This window comes from Lissotriton vulgaris, chromosome 11 (genome assembly GCF_964263255.1).
Source record: "Lissotriton vulgaris chromosome 11, aLisVul1.2, whole genome shotgun sequence".
NCBI lineage: Eukaryota > Metazoa > Chordata > Amphibia > Caudata > Salamandridae > Lissotriton > Lissotriton vulgaris.
In genome coordinates this window covers 105,227,380-105,249,921 of record NC_141699.1, presented here as the reverse complement: position 1 = coordinate 105,249,921, position 22,542 = coordinate 105,227,380, and the positions used below count along the sequence as shown (strand labels likewise).

Here is a 22,542-nt window from a genome sequence, read left to right as displayed (position 1 = left end):
ACTGTCATACCTGGAACCTGTCCCATAGGATAGAGTAGGGCATTCCAGAACCTTCTGGTCCTTTCTGGACCTCTGAGGGTCAGCCTATAAAAGGCGGAATGCTGGTCAGCCATTTTGTCTTACCAGAGAGAGTCAGCTGGAGGACAGGCTGTAGCAGAAGGTGGGGGTAGGATAGTCAAAGGGTTGACCTATTGATTCACCACCCTTCCTCCCTTGGGTTACTTGTCTTGTCCCCGCTGCATGGGATCATTGGAGACCCTGGGCTCCTGACCAACCCCTAGTCTGGAAGTAAGGGGTGTGAGTAGGAGAAGGAGACTGCGGCGCTGTGGAGCGCAGTCCTCTGCCCAGTTGGAGAGACTTTGGAAGAGTGCCCCTTTTATTACCAGCCCCTGCCCAGCACCGAGAGTTAGTAGGTCCCTGAAAAGGATAGAGAATAGGAGCTTACACGTGAGGAGATCTAGCTTTATTTCCCATCTCCTTGGGTGTTAAAGCAGGCTATTGCCCTTGTGACCCTGAGGGTCCTTACCAGACACGCAGTCGGCAGATCACCAATTCCACTCGGGAGTCAGAGGAAGGAGAGGGGTGCCGGTTTCCTAGTGGCAGCGCTGATTCCGCCGCGTGCAGGACCCCGGGGGCACCGGCCGCGTTGTTGTGGTGGCGCCACTGACCCAGAGAGAGGGGGCTGGCTGTGAGGAAGTCGGGCGCTATTGCACATGCCCCAGGCGGATCCAGTTCTCTCTGCCAGGAGGGGCCTTGGAGCGAGCGGGCCCGTGGGGAAGCCACTGCCAGCGTCAGGCGGCCGAGGCAGACTCCGGACTGGTGCCGCTAGTCTCCCGCACATGCGCGGAAGTACCGCTGCGAGAGATACGACGCGGATTGCCTGAGGAGAACTCTTCAAGGGAGCAGGCGGGAAGCGAGCACCGTCGCTTCTCCGCTCAGGAAACCCCTTTTCTCTGCCAAAGCTCCAACGAGGAGGAGCGGATTTGAGCAGGAGAGGAGGGGCGAGGGACTACAACGATTGCCGGTGAAGGTTGGTGTTTTCCACGCTTGCCGGATAGAATTACAGGCCTGTGAGAAGAGGGCCCAACTAAAAAGAAGTAAGGAGGTTGTGAGGGGGACGTTGGAGGCCATAGAGTCCTTCAGAGGAATTCAGACTTCCAGTTGGCCAAGCAAGGATTGGGCTGGTACTGGGGAATGCTACCCTGCTTCTGATAAGAAACCATTAAGACAGCATTTTTAAAGCAGGATGTTCCCATTTGATGACTAGAATTACTCCAAATCATTGCCTCTCCCCTTACTTTTGTCAGCTCTGGTGAGGAGCTTATCTAGAGCCACTAAAGTGAGTAAGGCTCACCAATTCTTCTGGATTAGTGGTGGAAAGGGAGTAAATGAGTAAAGCTATTCTAGAGAAGTGTAGACACTGCTCCTTTTGAACTAATGTAATGTGATGGAAAGTTAGAAAGCCAAGTAGTGGGATTGTATTGATAACTTTGAGGAGGTTACTAAACCCATGACTAGATGTAATGCGCTGTTAAGTGAAAAGAACTGTTTAATGATATGATTTAGCAACTTTAAAAGTATTATTATTATTTTCAAGACAAACTGTAATGTACTAAGCTGTGATTTCTAAAGACAAGAGAGCAAAGATTATTTTTATAAACAAGCTCGTATTTTCCTAAACATTGGTGTAGCGTCGTTTTTGCGTTGGATTACTGCTGGGTGGTTTGCAACCTTTACACATGTGCCTCTAGTGATTGTGTCTTACCCTAGGCCAGGCTACCCTAGGTGACCTGACATACTTAGGTTCCAACAATACCTAACATGAGTACCCACCAAACCGGATAACCTCTCTACTAAGAGGGCTCAAATTCTCTTGAGGGCGTCGGACATATAATACTACAGCGTCTGCATAAAGTGATATCAGAAGAGGACCACTTTTAAAGTGGAGCCCCCTGTGTAAATGCCGCTTTTGTAATTGCCTAACCCGGGGGTCTAATGCTATAATAAAAATTAATGGAGAAAGTGGGCAATCCTGCCTGGTGCTGCAAGTAAGTTGAAACTGGGAGGAGAGCATACCATTCAGTCTGACTCGAGCAGTGGGCGAGGCGTAGAGCAAGGCAGTTAGCTCAATGAAACCCTTTGGCATTCCCATTTTCCTCATGACCGCCAGGAAAAAAGGCGCCGGCGCTCTGGAGAACTACATTCCCCAGCAGCAGCGGGCATCTGACGTCAGACGCACTGTCGTGTGTGACGTCCTGCAACCTGGAAAAGGAGGAGAACTCTGAGAAGCTGCCGATTATTTGTGATTTCCTGACGGTTGGTGGTCGTATATCTCAGCAGTCTTCTGGTATTCCCTGTTGGGTAAGGGGGCCTTGTGGCATTGCTTTGCTTTCTCTGCAATAATTGCTTGGGGAGTTATCTATTAGAACTCTCTCGGAGATTCTTTTCAGTTTGGCTCATATCTGCATATTTCCCTACATTGGCAAGTCCCTTTTCTATGAGGGTTCATGCGAGGGAGTATTGCAGATCTGTTGAAGTTGCATAAACCTTTGCTCATTCCTTACGATATATAATACCTGTTGGGGGGGGGGCAATCTTTCTTACCTCCCTGTTGGCAAGTCCAATGCAAAAACTCATGCAGGGGAGTATTTTGTGCCTCATTTGAATATCCTGCTTTTTTTTTTGGTAAACCTTTATTGGTACTTAAGTCAGTTACAATCAAAAGCAGTTTAGACCACCATAGTCAGTCAGCAAGATGGAAGCGGTTAAAACAAAACAAATAGTCCATTACAGTACAAAGATCCGCTCCTCAAGTACACGGTTGCAACACAGGAGAGCATTATCATCAAAAAGGTAACAGGATTAAAGAAGGTTTCTTTTTTAAATTAGAATAGGAAGAACAGGATCTGTTGCATTACACTCAAGACATAACAAATCGAGGGATATTCGATAAACAGGATATTCACAGTCAGGAATACTGTAGGTAAGGTATTTGCGTTCCAATACATAACCAGGATAATCAATAAGCAATGCAGTTCACCCACCAAAACAGTTCCAGGCCGCAGCAAGCAAGTATTTAAAAATCCACCCTCATTGTCTGAAATAAGAAGAACATGCGGAGAATTATCTCCACGCAGATCCCAAGAAAAGGAAGAGAGAAGAGGGAAGTGAAGACAAGCCAAAAGCAACAAAAATAAAGAAGGCCATAGAAACAAAAAAGAAAGGACCCCACCCCACCCTGCACCCCTGCATATGGCCTACCCCCCTAGCAGCGTGCCTGTCGCCCATTATATGAACCCGAAATATAGAAGAGAGAGTCAAAGAAAAGAGAGAGAGACAATAACACACACTAAGATGAAAGAAAGAAAGAGGGGAAAAGAAAGAAGATAACTAGTACCCCACGGTAGGAGAAAGAAAATATGTGGGGGGTTCCCGTTGCGGGTTCCCCGACCCCCCCACCGCCACACAGCGTTTCAATTACTACGGAAGTAGAGCCATAACCTCGGGAACACCCACTTAAACAGGATAGTAGTAGTCACTCAGCATTCCAATTCGCCCAGTGAAGATGTGAATCTCCCCATACAGCAACAATGGCGCCCTAAGCGCCCTCGACTCCCACAGACCCACAAGACTCGAATCACAAATTACACCGTTCATGTAATGCTGGGTCAGGCTAGAAAAGTACCAACTGGAGCACGCAAGCCATTCCGGGAGAAACCAAAGTTATTGCGATGTCCCATGGCGCGGTTCGCTCAACCGCCGTCCACCCCCACACAAGGAGCCGGTTATCCTTTAGTCGATCCACACAGGGCCGCCAAGGAATCTCCCAAAGAAGCATGTTCGCCTCTCAGCCACCGTTAAGTCTCATCCACACCCGGCCGCGGCTCCTTCACGGGGAACTGCAGCATGTGCCCCACGAAGAGTGACTTACAGAGCTGGTGCCAACTTCAAGTTGGTCATACGGTCCAAAGGCAACCGGGAACATCCTCACGCCGCGTCCAGAATGTGACTCTTCGGCCCCCCGGGAGTATTCAATCACTACCCCCAGGTCCTCATTCCACACAGCCGTCGCCATGACCAGTTAGAACCCATCGAGGCGCCACTTCCATAGGAGCGCCACCTAGGAGTAGCTCAGACAAGCTTCGAAGTCGCCGGCCCCCGCCAGATAGAGGAGCATAGTTCGCCAGAGCCCCAACAGAAATGCGTCGCAAGAATGCCATCCTCACTCACCACTGGCAGGTACATACGGGCCCCCCCAGCCCAAGAAGTACCACAGCAGCGTTTTACCTCCACCGGCCACGGTGAACCGGAGCGTGGGTTGCGGGTTAGCATAAACAGAACAAACAGTGTACCTCCAGGGAAACAAAGAGCAGTTTCCAGTGTCCCGCTGCTGATGAGATGTGCTCGGGGGGGGGAGGGCGGACGGCATAGAGGGACGTTGCAGTACATTGATAGCGGGCTCCAGCGGTCACACACGGGGAGTAAGCTGTCGAGGGGTATGTTAACCTCCATGACTGGAGGCCGGCGCTTTCCGGGTCAGTGTGGCCGTTGTTGTTCAACTGGTGGCCGGAAGCAGTGCAGCGCGAGGTCCCGGCTGCTGGCATCGGGCAGGCCGCACCGTGCAAAGGATCATATCTCCGTCTCCGGAGCTCGGAATTTCACCAGAGTCAGGCGCCTCGTCTCAGCGCCCACTCCGACGCGCAAAAGCTCCATGTCTGCACGGGACAGGCGGCCAGTTCGGGCGGTGAGGGAAGAAGGTCGGCGGAGCCGGGACCCCGAGCGGCCATCTTGTACGCCGGTCCGGCTCCGCCATATCCTGCTTTGTTGACTACGGAGAGTGATTACCAACTCTCTTAACAACAGATTTCTATATCGTATGTGGTATACATTATTTTGCTGATTAAAGGAACGGATTCAACCACATATCCTTATTTCTCTGGATGCGATATCTTGATTCACAGTATAAGGAAGTTACTCTAAACATTACCAAGTTGGAGTAGAACTTTATTGCTTGCTCTTTATTAATACAATACACCTTTCTACTATGAACGTTGAGTCACTATTTGGCTATGTTTTGTGTTTTTCTTTCAACAGGAGTGGTCAGTAGTAGTTGGTCCATCCTAAGGAAGTCTCCTGACATCTTTCACTGATACGAAGGGTAGGTATAGAAAAGTAGTGTTATCTACATCTCATAAATACAGGGGTGTTTAGCACAGATAGAGATCATAGAGTTTATTTATTCTTCTGTCTTGTTCTTCCAGTATACGGTGTAAAGAATTGAGGTCACCTGCTTACCTCCCCTGGCCGGTAGAAAGCATTTTCTTTTCTTACAGGTAGTTAAAATGATGGGTACACATATTATTTGAGGGAGTTGTTATAGTTACCTCACCAGGTTGGAAGAGTATTACAATATTTCCTTTTGTGTCCACAGGTCTACCTCCCCGCTGTCCCCATCCTTACCTTCCCCGCTTGACCATCCTATAGTCTGTGTGTTACTCATATCCAGACTTGGGGCTGTCGAGAGGTGGACCCCTTTGAGCATCAGTTTGATCCTGAGGATACGATTAGTCTGGGACAGAATAATCGGCACATGAATAGGTTTATCCTCTCGGTCGACCTGATTCCAGAAAGGCCACCTTAGATGATGTGTTGGCGGCGTTAGCCGCAGTTCAGGTAGAGATTAGGGCTTCACGCACAGAAACAGCTGCTTTACAGGCTAGGGTTGAAAGGATGCAAAGAAATCCTTTTGATTTCGATAATCCTTCTCAGTCCACAACTAGCTCAATGGTAGTAGAAATCCCTACCCCTATACCTCTCGTCCCACCAGAAAAATGTTCCGGGGACATACTCTAGGTACAGGTTTTCCTTACTCAGGTCCTTCTACACTTTAATTGTAAGCCCAAAACCTTTCCCACTAATCAGTCACGGGTGGCATTTCTTATTTCAAACCTGGCAGGAGATGCAGCTCATTGGGCAGTCCCTATAGTTAGGAGAGACGATCCCATGCTATATGACTGGGATACCTTTAAGGGCGAGTTCGAAAAAACTTTCGTTCGTAGGGCTGACACTTTCTCGGCAGACCAAGATCTGCCTGAACTTGAGCAAGGCAATAAAGACTTGATTGGATATCTTAACACCTTTAGGAGATTAGTGTTAGAAACCGACTGCCCAGAAAGTAAGCAGGCAGCCATCTTCAACAAAGGGCTCCGGGAGGAGTTGAAGGATGTGATAGCTCAGGTTGATCCACAACCATGTACCTGCTCCGATCTTATAGAATTAACGATGCGTTTGGATCATCGATTAAGAGAACGCAATGAGGGTACTAAAAAGAAGGAAAGATGCACCCCACGCTTTATACGACCTAAGCCACTGGACTCCGGTGCAGTCTCCCATAAACCAATGGACATAGGGACGGTTCGTACCTCACAAACTCCAAAGAAAAGAGAATTCCAGCGAAAAAATGGATTGTGTTTATATTGTGGCAAGAAGGGGCATTACCTGAGAGAGAGTGGGGTTAAACACAAGTACAGTAGCCCGCGGATGGGATTAGCGGCATTTAGTGCAACAAAATAATCGACAGAAAACTAACAAGCTCAAGACCTAAAGAAGGGGAGTCTTCAAGTGTAATGTACATCCCTTCAGTAAAGAAAAATCCATTTGTCTCTAAGAACATTTCTTTATTCCATTGGTGTTATACATCAATCAAGAACCTTGTTGCACTCAGGCAATGGTAGATTCTGGAGCCACAGGATGTTTTATGGATAAGAGGAAGCTCACAGGCTGGGTGTCAAACTTATACCCAAGTCATTGCCAGAAGAGGTTTTTGCAGTTGATGGGAAGAGATTGGAATCCGGACCCATTAGTCACGCCACCGAAGTGTATGATGTCGAGTACAATAGAAATCATCATGAATTACTATACTTCAACATATTCCACGCACCTCTGAATGGGATCATTCTGGGTCTACTTTGGTTGCAAACACATAACCCCACCATTAAATGGTCTCTGAAAGTTTTAACAATGGAATCTGACTACTGCAAGCAACATTGTTTAAAGACGATTGACAGTCCTTCCAAAGCATTGGCTTTACGCCATCATATTGCTACTGCTGCTGAGAAGATTTCACTACCTCCCTGTTATCACCAGTATGCAGATGTTTTTAATGATCAAATGGCTGAAGTACTCCCTCCTCACAGGCCGTACAACTGTAGGATTGATCTTTTGCCTGGCACTGTGGTTCCCTGTGGTAGGATCTATACCCTAACTGAACCAGAAAACATACATCTGGGTCAGTACATCGACAAATACCTCGCTTTGGGTTTTATACGCCATTCCAGCTCTCCTGCAGCCTCTCCTCTGTGTTTTATTCCGAAAGCAAATGGAGAGCTCAGGACGTGTATTGACTTTCGCACCTAGAACGCCATCACAGTAAAGAATCAATACCGACTCCCATTGATATTGGTATTACTGGAAAAGGTAAAGGGACAGGTGATATACACTAAACTCGACCTCAGAGGAGCTTACCAGTTGGTGAGGATGCGCAAGGGAGACGAATGGAAGACCACCTTCAACACTCACTACGGTTTGTAAGAGTACCAGGTTATGCCATTTGTATTGTGAAATGCACCAGCAGCATTTCAATTCTTTCTGAACGATGTCCTACAGGAATACCTGGATCAGATAGTAGTTATGTACATAGACAACATCCTAATCTTTTCATCAAAGGAAGAGGAACATACTACACACATGGGATTAATCCTCCAAGCTTTGAAGAACAACCATCTCTTTTGCAAGATCAGCAAATGCGAATTCCATGTCTCCACCATAAAATTCTTGGGAGTTATGCTCATACTAACAGGACAAGAAATTACCAAAAGGAAAGTAAGAGCAATCACAGAATGGCCTTGTCCCAAGAAAGTTAGGGACATCCAGTGTTTCCTGGGATTTGCCCATTTTTATCAACGCTTTATCGCAGTTTTCATACAAGGCAGCACCCATAACAAAGTTGTTGAAGAAAAACTCACACTTCACGTGGACTGAGGCGGCGCAAACAGCATTTGGCATCCTTTAAAGAGGCATTCATTACAGCTCCTATCTTGACCCATGCCAATCCGGCATTGCCTTTCATAGTGGAAGCGGATGCATCTGAGGTGGCCACTGGAGCAGTGCTATCATAAAGACATGTCAATACTGGTCAGCTACATCCTATTGTCTTCATGTCCAAGAAATTGAAAAGCGCCGAACAGAATTACACAATTGCGGAAAAGGAGCTATTGGCCATTATAGAGGCTTTTGTGGAATGGAGGCATCGGTTGATGGGAGCCAGACATACAGTTACGGTGTATACGGACCATCGCAATTTTCAGTTCTTGAAATCTGCCAGGCAGCTTTTGCCTCATCTTTTGCGATGGATGATGTTTTTTGAGGAGGATACATTCATAGTAATGTTTAGACCAGCATGTATGAACAAGAAGGCGGATTCACTGTCACGACAAGAGCCCACGATTGAACCACTTCCTAGCCCAGAAAAATACAGCTGCAGTTTTGGTGGCCTACCCTGAGAAGAGACATCCCTTTGAGGGTAAAGAACTGTACTATTTGTCCTCTAATGAAAACTGTCAAAGGCAAACCACAAGGTCTCATACTACCTTTACCCTCTCCGGATAAGCCATGGGAAAATTTCTCAGTGGACTTCATTGTAGGACTACCTAAAGATAACAAACATACTGTTTTCCTGGTGGTGATCGATTATTTAACTAAGATGGGGCATTTTGTCGCCTGTAAATAGATCCCTCCAGCAGGTCAGTTAGCCAGATTACTGTTGATCCATGTGGTTAGATTGCATGGTCTCCACAAAGTGATCGTGTCAGACTATGGAGCCCAATTCATAGCTCATTTCTGGCGGGTATGGTGTTCTGCTTTGCAGATATCCTCGACTATGTCCACCAGTTTCCATCTGAAAATGGATGGACAAACGGAGAGGCTAAACTAAACGTTAAAACAGTATCTGGGATGTTATGTAGATAACAACACAGAAGCGTGGGTGGAGTGGTTATGGCTTGCAGAAATAGCGTACAACAATGTTCAGCATAGCTCCACCAAACACTCCCCCTTCTATAAAACTTATGGGCATCACCCCCATTTTATTCCTTTTCTGACACCTAGCAACAGTGAGAGATTTCCGGTGTACATGATAGAATCTCAGATACGTAAAATCTTGAAGGACACACAAAAACATTTAGTCCACGCTAAAGAACAATACAAGTGACAGGCAGACAAACATCGTAGGCAGGGACCTACCTATGAAAAAGGGGATTTAGTGTGGCTCTCAACACACAACGTTTGTTTCAAACGATATAGGGGCATATTCTTATGGACTAATCGCCAATTTATCTGCACTTTAGCGCCGCAAAAGTGGCAATAGATTTATCGGCCAATTCTCAAGCGGGTGCAAACTGACGATATCGCCAGTTTTCCAGCGATAGCTGCTGCAAAAAACATCGCCATGGATGAGAGCGACAACTAACGCTAATGATATGCAGAGTAGGCGTTCCCGGGCAAAAACACACGGAAACACCACTTCGCGATATTCTCACCGACCAGCCAGATCTGCGATGCGATCCAAAAACTGACGATAAGGCGCGTTAGCAGCAGGGAATTAACACCTGCCTATTACTGGTGTCAAGCAGGACGACAACCTGCAGTATGAAAGGGAGCCCAGCCCAGATCCACAACTGAAGACCAACACGTCATGAAGCTACTGATCATGCAGCTCAGAGACCCAAGAGGGCCACAACACCCACCACCACCACTATCAGACTACCACTGAGGCAGCGTAGAACAAGACCGCTGACCTTCCGAAAACGGCATGGCTCCTCAGGCACACAATTGCAGAATGTGGGGAGAGGTGGGAACCAACTATGTGTGAAGGAGGCAAGTCACCCATGAATAAGAATGTACACAATGCCAAGTGTGGCGGTGATGTGCTGGACAGACTTCAGTATGCAGAGCACAGACATGTCCATGTGGACATATACTGCTGGTGTTTGTAGTGTAGTGGACAGTAGACGCAACCATGTTACTTTAGGCAGTGGGGAAGACCTTGGTCATGTAGCTTTGTCGTCCCCCCTGTAAGCTTAAGCAGAGTGGGCTGGTCCAGCGTACGCCAATCCAGCGCAGGAGTGTGAATAAATAGGCCCGGCGTGGTTCACTTCCGGGATGGCCAACGCTTCTGCCAGGATGGTGCCCCTCATCCTACCACAAGTCCGCCGCTGTGACCACCAGCCTCCTCAGCAGATCGCTGGCTTCCGTGACACAGGCCCCCAGCGGCGAGGCACAGCACTGCGGAGTTATGGGTCTGCTGACTACTGCCTTTGGCCTACACTGCGGTCAGCAGGTCCCCCAATTCAAATCAAGTCTTGATTTATTTATGGCAAAGTCCAGTAGGCAACAGACATTGCTTCCAGAGCGGCCCCCCGGATGATGCGTCACCGCAGGCTGTGCACCTGCTGAGCACTTCAGGTTCCACTAACTCTGTACAGCTCAAGTCAACTCACGTGGCCGTGGGCCCTTGCTGACCGCTGCCTCCGGCCTACACTGCGGTCAGCAGGGCTCACACATATCAAATCCAATCATGACCTGCAAGGACACGCCATCATCGCTGGCTGCGCACACGCCACCACCGCCAGGATCACCTCCAACCAACAACTGCCAGAGTCGGAGGAGTCTTACAGCCAGCCTATCAAAGTTTCTCATATCTGTCTTGGATGTCATCATCAGCTTGATACCCTGCTCAGCTCTTCATGTGCCACTAACTCAGTGAACCACAACTCATGGACCCTTTCTGATTGAGTTTTGTGCTATGGACAGCTGACGCAACAATGGCACCTCAGGCATTGGGGAAGACCTGGGACGATGATGAAGATGCGGAAGGTGTACCACATCCCACTGCAGCTGCAGCAGGAATATCCCGAATGGACACAATCATTAACAATTTCTTCACATGAGCACGCTCAGCTCTGTTGCCCCTACCTCAGTGCAGCTCAAGTCATCGCCAAGAGCGGTAGGCCAGTGCAGGCCGCAGTGTTTCCGGTGCCACTGACTCAGTGCACCACAAGTCATGGACCCTTTATGATTGAATCTTTTGTGTGTGAATCCAGATCTGGTGCCCCTACCTCACTTCACTGGAAGTCATGGACCCTTTAGGATTTAATTTTTGTGTGTGACTCCAGATCTGGTGCCCCTACCTCAGTGCACTGCAAGTTCATGGACCCTTTATGATTGAATGTGTTGTATGTGATTCCAGATCTGGTGCCCCTACCTCAGTGCACTGCAAGTCATGGACCCTTCATGATTGAATCTTTGTGTGATCCGATGATCACTGTCCTAGTTGTTGCCAGCACCAACCACTCCCTGAGGGCTGGCTTATACTCATCCCTCACCCATCCAGCACATGCGTCACTGGACATGTGACCCTGGTAATAAAAAGGGGCTGGGCGCACGTGCCCGTAGTCAGTTTCACTATCTAAGCGCGTCCGTGTGGCCATTATGTATGGATGATGGCCCCGGGCCCTAGCACATTACATTGTGCTGTGGACAGCGGGCGCAACCCTGTCACCTCAGGCAGTGGGTAAGACCTTGGACATGTAGCTTTGTTGTTTCCCCGCAGAAGCAGAGTAGGCTGGGCCGGCATAAGCCAGTCCAGCGTAGGGGTGTGAAGAATTTGGCTGGGGCTCTGGGCGTGGTTCAGTTCTGGCCTGGACGAGGAAGTAACTAAAGCGTGTGTCTCTGTTGTAGTGTTGGAGCCACTCGGCTCGCAATCGACAATGTTGTAATGTAGCATGCACCCGGAGGGCGGTCTCGCACGAATGGAGAAATGAAAGAGCTCAAGACCACTCGGGGTCTTGGCTCATACATGCCAAGTGTTGTGTGTATCTGTATTGCCGCAGCATGAGCCAAATGCCTAGTCTTAATCACAGCACGAGTTCAGCCAGGCATGAACTTTACATCTGTGTCTGCCCTATTCTTACCATAGGCCAGTGGTTCCCAAACATTTTTGACCTGTGGCTCCCTTGACCTAATCAGCAGTTGGCTGCGGCTCTCACCATTCTTTTACCACACCCCTTTCAGAGACTCCACCCACAGCTCCCCCTCTGGATCCAACTTAAAACACTGGTTAAACCCCTCCATTCGTATGAAGAGGCCTCTGGTGTTCGTGGTAACCCCGGCCCCTCGCGCTTTATAATGTGCTGCCACTATCACCATGTCGCAGAACAATGTCGAATGTGTACATCAGTTATCATTTCTTACTTTTGTTTATTTAGTTAATTCACCTTCCAAGTTCTCTGTATTTCTGGCTTTATTTCGAGGAGCTGAGGCAATGTGCCCTTTCTCCTGCCCTTCAGATGCCACAGCAGAGGCTTAACGTTTAATAGTGCAGCCGGGCAGGGGCACCAGGGCCCAGAGTTCTGAGGGACCCACTGCTCTCCGACCCCAACTGTAGGTGCTCTTTAACTGCCAATCCAAGGTATCAGGACCGTTTTCCGGGCTTGAGCTAGGGCCCCCGACAACTTTCTACAAGCTCAAAGACCACAGGCCCATCACCGCAGTGTGGCCTTTTATAACTTAAATCTCATTCTCAGAAGAATCCATGAATAGTCCCTCGAGACGCGACATTTTACAATTCCAGTAATGAGCGTTTGTTTCTAGAATCCCATCATGGTCTATTGACTGCCGGTTGCTGCCCCCCTACCTCCCTCCCACCATGGACAGACTCTGTACACAGCTCAGGACTGCTCGAAGCTTCTGGAACCTATGTTTCTGACACATATAAATATAACTCCTGCAGCTTGGATCACCTTGCCTGACCCCTGCGCCATCAAATTCCTGCAGGCTGTAGCACTTCAGCGTGACCCCTGCAGGCTTCTAACTCCGGCACGCCCAGCCAGGCCCCTGTCCACTCTGGAGCCTGTAGACGGGCCCCTGCACCCATCTAAAGCCTGGAGTCTAGTAACCACATTTGACCTCTGCGGCCTAGAGTAGTCAGCCTTCTGCCTCTAAACCTTGCAATGTACACTCATCTTGACCCCAACCTCATAATCCTGCCATTCGCTTACATTTCTTTGTGCTCTTGAAATTCAAGAAGACAACGGCGACCTCTCAGCCAAATAAATATCAACGCGCTTTATCATGAAGCGCTTTCTGCCTCAAAGCCACACTTGCTGCTTTATACAGCTATAAATCACAAGTGCCGCCATTACCCACTGATTCTGTCACCCAGTCTTCTCTCTCTCCGAAATTAGAACCTTTCACACTGCACGCTGATTTTAGCAGCAGTTGCCTGACCAACACAACGTTTGACCAGCCTGTTACATGCACTACCCCACCAGCACTGCATTTTCACACATACCCATCCATTGTACTCAAAGGGCTTGGAAGGATAGCACTGGAGTAATGTGAGGGTGATAGAAGCAGTGAGCGATGAATAGCTAAGACTGGAGTGGGGTCACGGTAATAGAAGCAGGCATGGAAGGATAGCAGTGCAAGGAGGTGAGGGAGTAGAAGCAGTGAGGGATGAATAGGTAAGACTGGGGTGGGATCACGGTAATAGAAGCAGGCATGGAAGGATAGCAGTGCAAGGAGGTGAGGGAGTAGAAGCAGTGAGGGATGAATAGGTAAGACTGGGGTGGGATCACGGTAATAGAAGCAGGCATGGAAGGATAGCAGTGCAAGGAGGTGAGGGAGTAGAAGCAGTGAGGGATGAATAGGTAAGACTGGGGTGGGATCACGGTAATAGAAGCAATCGTGGAAGGATAGCACTGCAAGAAGGTGAGGGTGATAGAAGCAGTGAGGGTTTTTGCGGTTTTATATAGCGCCAACCCGCCCGAGGAGTTTAGAGCACTTTACACAGGCACAAGAATAAGTTTCACAAAGGGGTTGACAGCACAGTGTTTGGAGATCGTATGATGATAACTGGGCAAGCAGGGGCCGTTCTCAATCAGGCCATGGTGATTGTAGCAGGCAGGAAAGGACAAGTGTGTTCAAATCAGTCACGGATGAACAGCGGAAAGTGGAATGAGTCCACAGTGGTACCACCAGACGTCTAAGGACAGCACAACAGTGAGGATGGGGTGCTGGAAGCAGTTGGAGATGGACAGCACAAAGGGGGTTAGACCGCAGGGAGGATAAAAGCAGGCAGGGAATTACAGCACTCTAGTAATGTGAGGGTGATGGAGGCAGTCAGGGATGGCCAGCAAAGAGTGAGATAAGGACACTGATAGAAGCAGGCAGGCAGGGTTTGACAGCACTGCAGTAATGTGAGGGTGAACAGAAGGTGTAGGGGAAACACCACTATAATAGTACCAGGCAGAGAAGTACAGTAATAAATTGAAAAGAGGGCGACAGAACCAGTCAGTGATGGACAGCCGTGCGGGGTGAGTCCACGCTGACAGAAGGCAGAAGGGCAGTACTGCAGTTATGTGCTGGGGACTGAAGTTCGAATGGTGCGGGGTAGAGAACAAAGTTTAAGTTCAAATGGCGACAAGGGAGCTGAGAGCGCTGACAAGCAGCAGGGGTGAGGAAAGTTCGGCACCAACACCAAGATAACCTTGCAGGAGTTTCGAACGCAAATGGGCAAAGAGGATGTCATTCTATTTTGCTTTTAACTGAACCATTTGCTATTTCTACAAAGCAAAGATCAAATGCCAGGCAATGTCTTCTGACAAACTGCAGTTACTGAACATGAGTTTGATGTTTACTTTTTCTTTTCCTTGATTTTGTATTTAGAATTGTGTAATGTGAATGAAGTGAGAATGTTGCTAGGGTGAAAGGAACGGCTGCAGAATGTCACGTTTTCCACCACAAAACATAAATACTTGTACATGAACTGAAAAATATATCAAAAGACCTGCTTAAACAAAGTACAAATTATGTACATTGTTTTTTGTGATTCTGAAAGGTGATGGAAACAAAGATTTGAATAGAGTGAAAGGAAACGAAAGCAGTGTACTTGTATGATGCCTAAATGATAAATATGCACACAAAAATATTTTCACACGTTGTGGCTGATGCTTAGTGATTTGATTTGTCAACTTGTAGAGCGCGCAAATGCCCGTGGGCGTCTTGGCGCTATGAGTTAGTATGAGTTAGTGGACATTTCAAGTGAAAATTTCAATGCAATTATTTGCGCTCTGTAAATGGCAGTACCATACATGCAAATTCTCCCGATTTAGGCGGCAGGACGAAAGACAACCGATTTCAAGGCTAGTCTCCCCCTCCTGTATGCGGAAACCCGACTCATAGTTTTGTAAAACTGCCCAAAAAATGTTGATGCCTCTCACAAACGTTCCAACCTCTCCCTCCAAGCACTACCCCAACATCAAAGGTTGACGCTCCTTCCTTAATTCTTGGAGGGGGGAAATACAGCGTGTGACAGGTCTGCATTTTATTTTTGGCTGTTTTACATAGTGCAAACAAACAAAGATTCTTGTTTGTACTTTCTTATTAAACTGCCAAAAATGCAATGCTGATTAACACCATACATACCATTAGACCTGATTCAAGCAGACTGCCTCTACTTCAATATGTCTCTGGGGAAAATACATTCTCCAGACTAGTTTTTCAAAATGTCCCACTTGCCTGCCTTAAATAATGTTGATAATGTATGCAGTACCCAGGCCTTAGTAATATGTTTGGCACTAGGTGTTTCAAATTGAACATGCGGACACACACTGCTCCCACACCTAGCCTTATGTACTGCACTTTTTTGTGTGTAATGCCTGGATTTCTCATCGCCCCTGGACTTGAATCGTCGTAACACTGATGGCAGCACCCCCAAACCAATCTTAAATCTCTGCCGTCGCCACTGGAGGAAGCAGATAAGAAAAGGCAACAGTGTAGGGAGGGTGGGGTGACAAGCAGAAGCCTGTATATTAGACTGTCAGGGCCCCTGCCATATTTGATTAGCCCTCCCCCGAAATTTGGCTCTAGTTGCGCCTCTGATACCCACTCACTGCCTGCCCATTACTAGCTAGAATGCAATTAACCACATCGTGGGTGCGGCGCCCCTTGCACCTCATTACGGCTCACCAGGGAGCCGTGGCGCACAGATTGGGAACCACTGCCATAGGCCTACACTCACGTGGCCGCCCACCTTCAACAGCCAACATCACAGTGTCGTTGTCAGGCTCGTGGATATGAGCAGACTGGCATGACAATGGTGTGCCGTAGGCGTGCAAGTGATACAACCGTGCAGCGCACACAAGTAAATAGGCTCGGGGGAGGGAGGAGCAGCGGTGAGGAAACGTAACACACAGTGATGCCACTCATTTGCCACATGCAAGACATATCAAACATGAATTCCAGAGTTGCACACATCCCACCCCACCCCCAACAAGCCACATCACATTTCCTGAGTGCAAGCAGATGACAAACTAACCTTAGGGATGAAAGCTCCTTTGTCTGAACTATCAGGAAAAAGCACATCTGAACCTCCGACCTCGGAATTGCATGTCCCCGGCACCCCCTGACAGACACTGTTGCAGCTGATGACGACACACACTACGCACAGCCCGACGAAAGACCAACGTATACACATCCCACACACAGATGTCCTTGCTTGAAGTTATCTTGCATGGAATGGCTTTCACACTTACTCCCACACCATCCCAGGCGTACAACCATTGCACCCGAAAACAACTCATCGATCCGAGCTGTGGCATTTCATCCACAGAACTGGCACAGGTCAGAACAGTGCAGCTTCAACCATAGCCACTAACGCAATGGCAGAAAATCCCGGACACATGCACAACCCGTCACGTGAACTGTGCTGCATTTACTGGGGGCACTGCCATTGGCAGTGCTGTGGATCAGTTACCGGCTAAGCTTCCCCCTTGCCAACGTCATGCGTTCAGCCTGTGTTGCATCGTCGATCATGCATATTCGAGTGGTACATGGAGGTCTTCCTGCCTATCCAACAGGACGGTAGTTGAACTGGATTTTAACGTGTGTGCGCCCCCTATTGGCCCACCACCAGCAGTGTCACCATGTACCCGTTTATGGGATGCCTTGATACTTGGCATACATGCTGGCAGCTAGACCTAGGACATTGCACAACTCCTCATGTGCAGTGACCACATTGAACTGCTCCTCTATTGGGCTGTAGGGGGTGGACACAGCACATCTGTCCGGACCTGCTAATGGATCGCCTCGCCGTCCTGTTTGATGAAGTCAACAACAACCTCATGTTGGAAATGATAGCCTACGAAGCTGCAATCGCTTTCATGGACGAGTAACTACGTACCTGCAGCCACAACAAATTGGAACCCATTGCACATGTCCCAACACCTTGTTGCATGTTGGAGATCTGGCCACATATCCCATGACAACAATGGACATGGCTGCATTCGCCTGGACTCCAAATACATGAGCTGACAACAACGCAGGTTAACACGCACCTGTGCAAGGTGAGGCACTCCCCCGGAGTGCCTCACAGCGGCACTAGGTAACGTTCCTCATTCTGACATAGTGCTGCATTGGTCTGCAAGTTGTGGCACTTATCTTGCCCGTATTGACACACATATGCTAATAAAGTCTACACACCTTCACTTGTATTCAACTGTGATGAGTGTTGATTTGAATGACAATGTGTGTCTCACAGCCTATCTGGGTCACGGCCATACATGCACATTGAAAGATTTGCCCAGGGAGTACCTTTTTGTGGTATCACTGTCCCTACATTCATCTTGACTTTCCTACTTGATTGATCATAGCCATGACACATCTGTGTGAATTAGAATGTTTTATTCACATTCAGTGGAGTGTTGAAGCTGGGCCAGTACAGGACCATGCAAACCCCACTTTACATTGTTGCCCCGTAGAGGGCCAGCCGGAGTCCTTTAGGGATTGACAAGTTCATCTGAAGTGAAAGACTTTAGTCCGCAGTGTGATTGCTGTGTCATTGGTAACCAAACAAAATATGGCAGTCCATGTCGAGGTCCAAGGTGAGTGTCACTGAGTGTATCCGGGAACAGTGGAAGGTGTTATTACAGGACATGATGCAGAGGGCAGAATCCAGTTGAAACAGGCCATATGGCAGAGATGAATGCTACCACTTCATTCTTACCACAAAGACAGATTCATCATCATCTTCGTCCTCAGTGTCAGGTGCCTCACATGTGGGTGGTGGTGGTTGGTCTGCATCACTGTGTGACAGAGAAACATCAGGGGCCGGAGGTGGAATGTCTGCCGCACTGTGTGGCACTGACACTTCAGGGGCGGAGATGTGGATGTAGTAGTATCAGCAACATTTTTCCGCGCCAGGCCTTGTGGCAGCAATGCCATGAGTAGGATCTGCAGGGCATGGAAGATCACAGCTACATCTCGCTGGTGTGCAGCCGTGGCAAACAGTCTATCCACCTGCATCCGCTCCAAGCTCTCCATCATTCTACTTATGTGTCCCAACTCCCGACTGACATCGCTGGAGCCACTCTGACTAGACAGTTGTTCTTGGCTCAGAGTCATGACTCCAGCGATGTCAGCCATGAATTGTTGGAGAGCATGGAGTGGACAGTGGGTGTCAGTTAGGGACTGTAAGTCATCCCTGATAGGACTTGGACACCCACGTATGGCATCTAGTTTGGCTGCCATGAGGTCGAACCCCGCCCGCAGCTGATCACCCATCTTCACCTGGCACCCTAACACATGGCGTTGGAATGCCATGTGTTGGTCGTGGGGTTCCTAGGAGACAGCCGTGGTGGTGGGTGTTTCCTGCTGTGTGGTCTGTGCAGGGGGTGGGGTCTCCTCAATGCAGCTTGGCTGCCCTGCTCCTAGGCGTGGGGTGCCGAAGCTGTCCATGGGCTGTTGGAGGGCGTCAGTGTTCATGTTGGGGAGGTCCTCTTCATCATCAGTGCTGAGTTGTTGGGTCTGCTCTGCAGGTGTTGATTGTCCTTCTGCAATGTGAAGGGGAGATGCAGATTGACATTGTGTTCACATGTATGTTCACGCATTGTACAAGTTTACTAACAGACTGCATGACAATGTACATTGTGACTGTGAGGAGATGCCTATTTTAATGCGGAACAGTTGACATTTCTACACCATCAGGGATGTGAGGTTGTACTTTTACATTATCATCCCACAGTTTCCTGCTGCATCCAAATGTGAATGGCCGTTTTCTACACACAAGCAGCAGCAGTTGTGTCCTCTGTTCTGTTGTGAAAGTGTTGCAGTTTGTACCACATTGTTGTCAATGTTGAGGTGCTCTGATTCTTATGTGTGTGTGCTGCATTACGGGTGTGTTGCCCCTTCAGCTCTGATTTGGCTGGCCCTTATCCCTTTCAGGCAGTGTGCCTTTCACTTCTGTGCTTATACAGTGCTGAGATGTTGCAGACTTGGGTAAATTGGGCTCTTGGTCGGAGTAGTTACTCTTGGGCATGGTTTGTCCGCAGATATTCTATACTTAACTGTGCATGTGTGCCATTGTGCACATCTCCCCCTTTCCCCCCAGTCCCTGGTCGTTACCCTGTTGCTGTTGGCTCAGGTCATGTTGTGCAGTGTCCGGTCCCCCAACTCCTGCCACCGTCTCCCCAATGATGGTCCCAGGCTGGTCATCCGTGGGGCTTATGGGGTTCTGGTTGTCCTCTGTACTTGCTACGCTTACCTCCATGGTGCTTCACAGTTGTTTGTGTTTTTTGTTGCCGCTTTTATAGTGATTTTTCACGCCTGACTTGTGGGACTTGCAGGCCTGGCGCTCCTTATCGCAGAATTTTTTCCGCAGTTTGGCCCATTGCAACTTTTTCACGTTCCAGTTTAGATTTTTATCATCGTCCCGGTAATTTTATCGCGGACATCTGATGCATTATCGGGAAACTATTGCATGTTACTGCTGTGTTGGGAATACAACGTTAACACAGTTATTTTCCCACGATAGTCGGCGATATGAAAAATTGCATAGTGTGTTTAATCCGAAATACATTGATCCTTACAGAGTGGTGAAGCACATCAATCCTGTGGCGGTGAAACTTGCATTGCCCTCGCATTTGAGAATTCACCCTGTGTTTCACGTGTCCTTACTTAAACCATCACATTGTCCGGTAAAAAAAAGGTACCAGTGCCTTTGTAGGTGGATCAAGACAAGTAATATGAAGTCACTGGTATAATTGACTCCAAAATACTGCGCAACAAACTTTGGTATCTAGTGGCCTGGAAGTGGTATGGAGCTGAGGAAAACTCCTGGGAACCTGAGTCATTTGTACATGCTCTGAGAATGGTTACGGCTTTCCACAAACGTCACCCAGACAAACCATGTGCCTGTCAGTGTTCACTGAGAAGGGGATGTACTGTCAGGGAACACTTACATCATCCTCCGCCAGGCTCTATGTGAAGGAACCGGCGCCGGAGCTCTGGAGAACTACATTCCCCAGTAGAAGCGGACATCTGACGTCAGACGCACAGTTGTGCGCAACATCCAGCAACCCGGAAAAGGTGAGAAGCTGCCGATTATTTGTGATTTCCTGACGGTTGTTGCAACTACTTCTCTCCTCCAAATCTTCATTCTTCAGAAATTTCTGGTCCAATTTCTTGACGGATTGCGCGGCCGCGTCTTCCAGATCGGACACCCTGCCTTCTGCAGTGTCCAAGCGGCGCTCGTAAATGTCCAGTCTGGCCCCCATAGAGTCCAGACGCTTCTCCAGAGAGTCAAAGCGGATGTCCAGGGCCTTAAACCATCCAGCATGAGGGCATCTGAGCTCGAAGGGGCACTCTCTAGGCGGGTAGCTTCCACACCCCCCTCTGCCATGTTGGAACCAGTTTCTACTGATGGGCTGCTAGGTTTGGGGAATTGTAGTACCCTTAGTTTAGGGTCTTGCCGCAACTTGTCGCAGACCGCGCCCCCGTCGAGATGTCCAATGGCCAGTCGCAACGCGGATTGCAGTTGTCACACACTTGAGTCCGACAGCCAACTAATTAGGCCAATCAGCACAGGCACGATGTGTCAATGCATGTCCAGGACCCCAGTTTCCCAGCCCAGCCAGGGTCATCAAGTCATGAGCTCCAGATATGAGATCATATACAGGTAGTCAGACTTACGCAGGCGGAATGGCTCAATATACACTGAAGCGCTGGTAGGTGTCTTAGGAGACAGGGTATGGTGCCGGGCCCAGCGCCAGAAGTATCTAACAATCTCCTGAGTTCAGGAGATTAGCCAAAGTTTCTCACTGCCCGGGTTGGTGTCAGAAGGTGCCACAAGTAGCCCAGCGCCGGACCCACAGCGCACCAGTCCCCCAGCCCCCATGTGACCTGCCCATCCAGTCAGATGACTGGCCCGCAGGCCCGCCCACAGCCCCAGTCGCCACAGGGCCTCTGGGAGCAGTGCAGGCTGGCTTACCTGGAAGGGCAGGCGGTAGGCTGCGCCAAGTTGGGGATCTTTCCGGTTGCTCAGCGACCACCACGCCACACACCCCAGGCAGTGTCAAGCTTCAGGGCTGCGAGGCAGGCCCTATCGGAGTGGCGCAGCAACAATCTCTGGCCTCCCAGTCTAGGGCGCCCCGACCACCTCGGGTGGCGCACTTCTGTGTCCCAGGATAGTGGTGCGCCCCAAGCGCTAGGGGGGCACTCCAAGCCGCAGATATGCGTCAGCTGCTCAGATGTAGGCGTTACCTCTCACCGGGGACGCAGTTTCTATGAGGCCGCTAGATAGGCCCCACCGGGTCTTCCGGCATATGCACGCAGGTCCCAGCGCGAAAGCATCCCAGGCGCTGATCGCTCCAACTCGAGCACTGTTGCAGCTCCGGACGTCGGAGAGCCCAAAAAACTCAGGAGAGAGATTCACTGCGTTAGCTTTTGTCCTCCATACAAAGGATGGCACAGTATTTTGCGCAAATCGGGCAGGATGGCGAAGCTGCAGCGCTACGTGACCATCTTGGTCGGTAGCCTGGCCACGCCCCCAAGGCTCTGCAAATTTAAAGTGAAAATGTTTGTTCTGTTGCCAGCTATGGGCAAAAGCCATTTTAGATAGCCTGCTCTGTTTGTGCCCTGCCTGCAGGGGGTTTCGGGGAGGAGACTGAGCTGCAGGGAGAGACCTTCAGTTTAGAGGTGAAGAGTCTGCGGGCTCCGTGCAGAAATAAAGAAAGGCGCACGGTCTCCCGAAGCAACCGCTATGAAGTGCAGCAGCTGTGAAGAGGGCGCTATGCTATAGCTGCAAGCTAAAGCGTGGCGGGCACTGCATTAGCATGAAAACAAAACACAAGCACTGATGGGAAGTGCTCGGCCCACATGATTGGGCTAACAAAAGGAGTGTGACCATTCAAAGAAGAAAAAAAAAAAAAAAAAAAAAAGAGTGCACGGACCAAACTATAAATAAACAAAAGAGTAAGGGGGCATGTAATAGGGCAGTAGTCATGCAAGTCCAAAACACACCAGTAGGTTGGACAAATAGCAACGTTTTACCAATGAAAAAGGAATTAAGACAGGCACACAAAGAAAACGAATGAGAAGTGATGGGAGATATGAAAGCCCATTGAGTAGATGCAGAATGTTTCGAAGTGA

At 49.0% G+C, this 22,542-nt stretch overlaps 1 protein-coding gene across 1 annotated transcript in view; it reads left to right on the top strand.

The window, feature by feature from the left end:
* The first annotated feature begins 2,252 nt into the window (after positions 1 to 2,252).
* Positions 2,253 to 22,542, top strand: part of SPECC1L (sperm antigen with calponin homology and coiled-coil domains 1 like) — a 480,979-nt gene continuing 460,689 nt past the window's right edge. The window contains exons 1-2 of the mRNA XM_086942800.1: positions 2,253 to 2,361; positions 5,095 to 5,158. The gene's annotated coding sequence lies outside the window, so the exon portion shown is untranslated. The remainder of the gene's footprint in view (positions 2,362 to 5,094; positions 5,159 to 22,542) is intronic.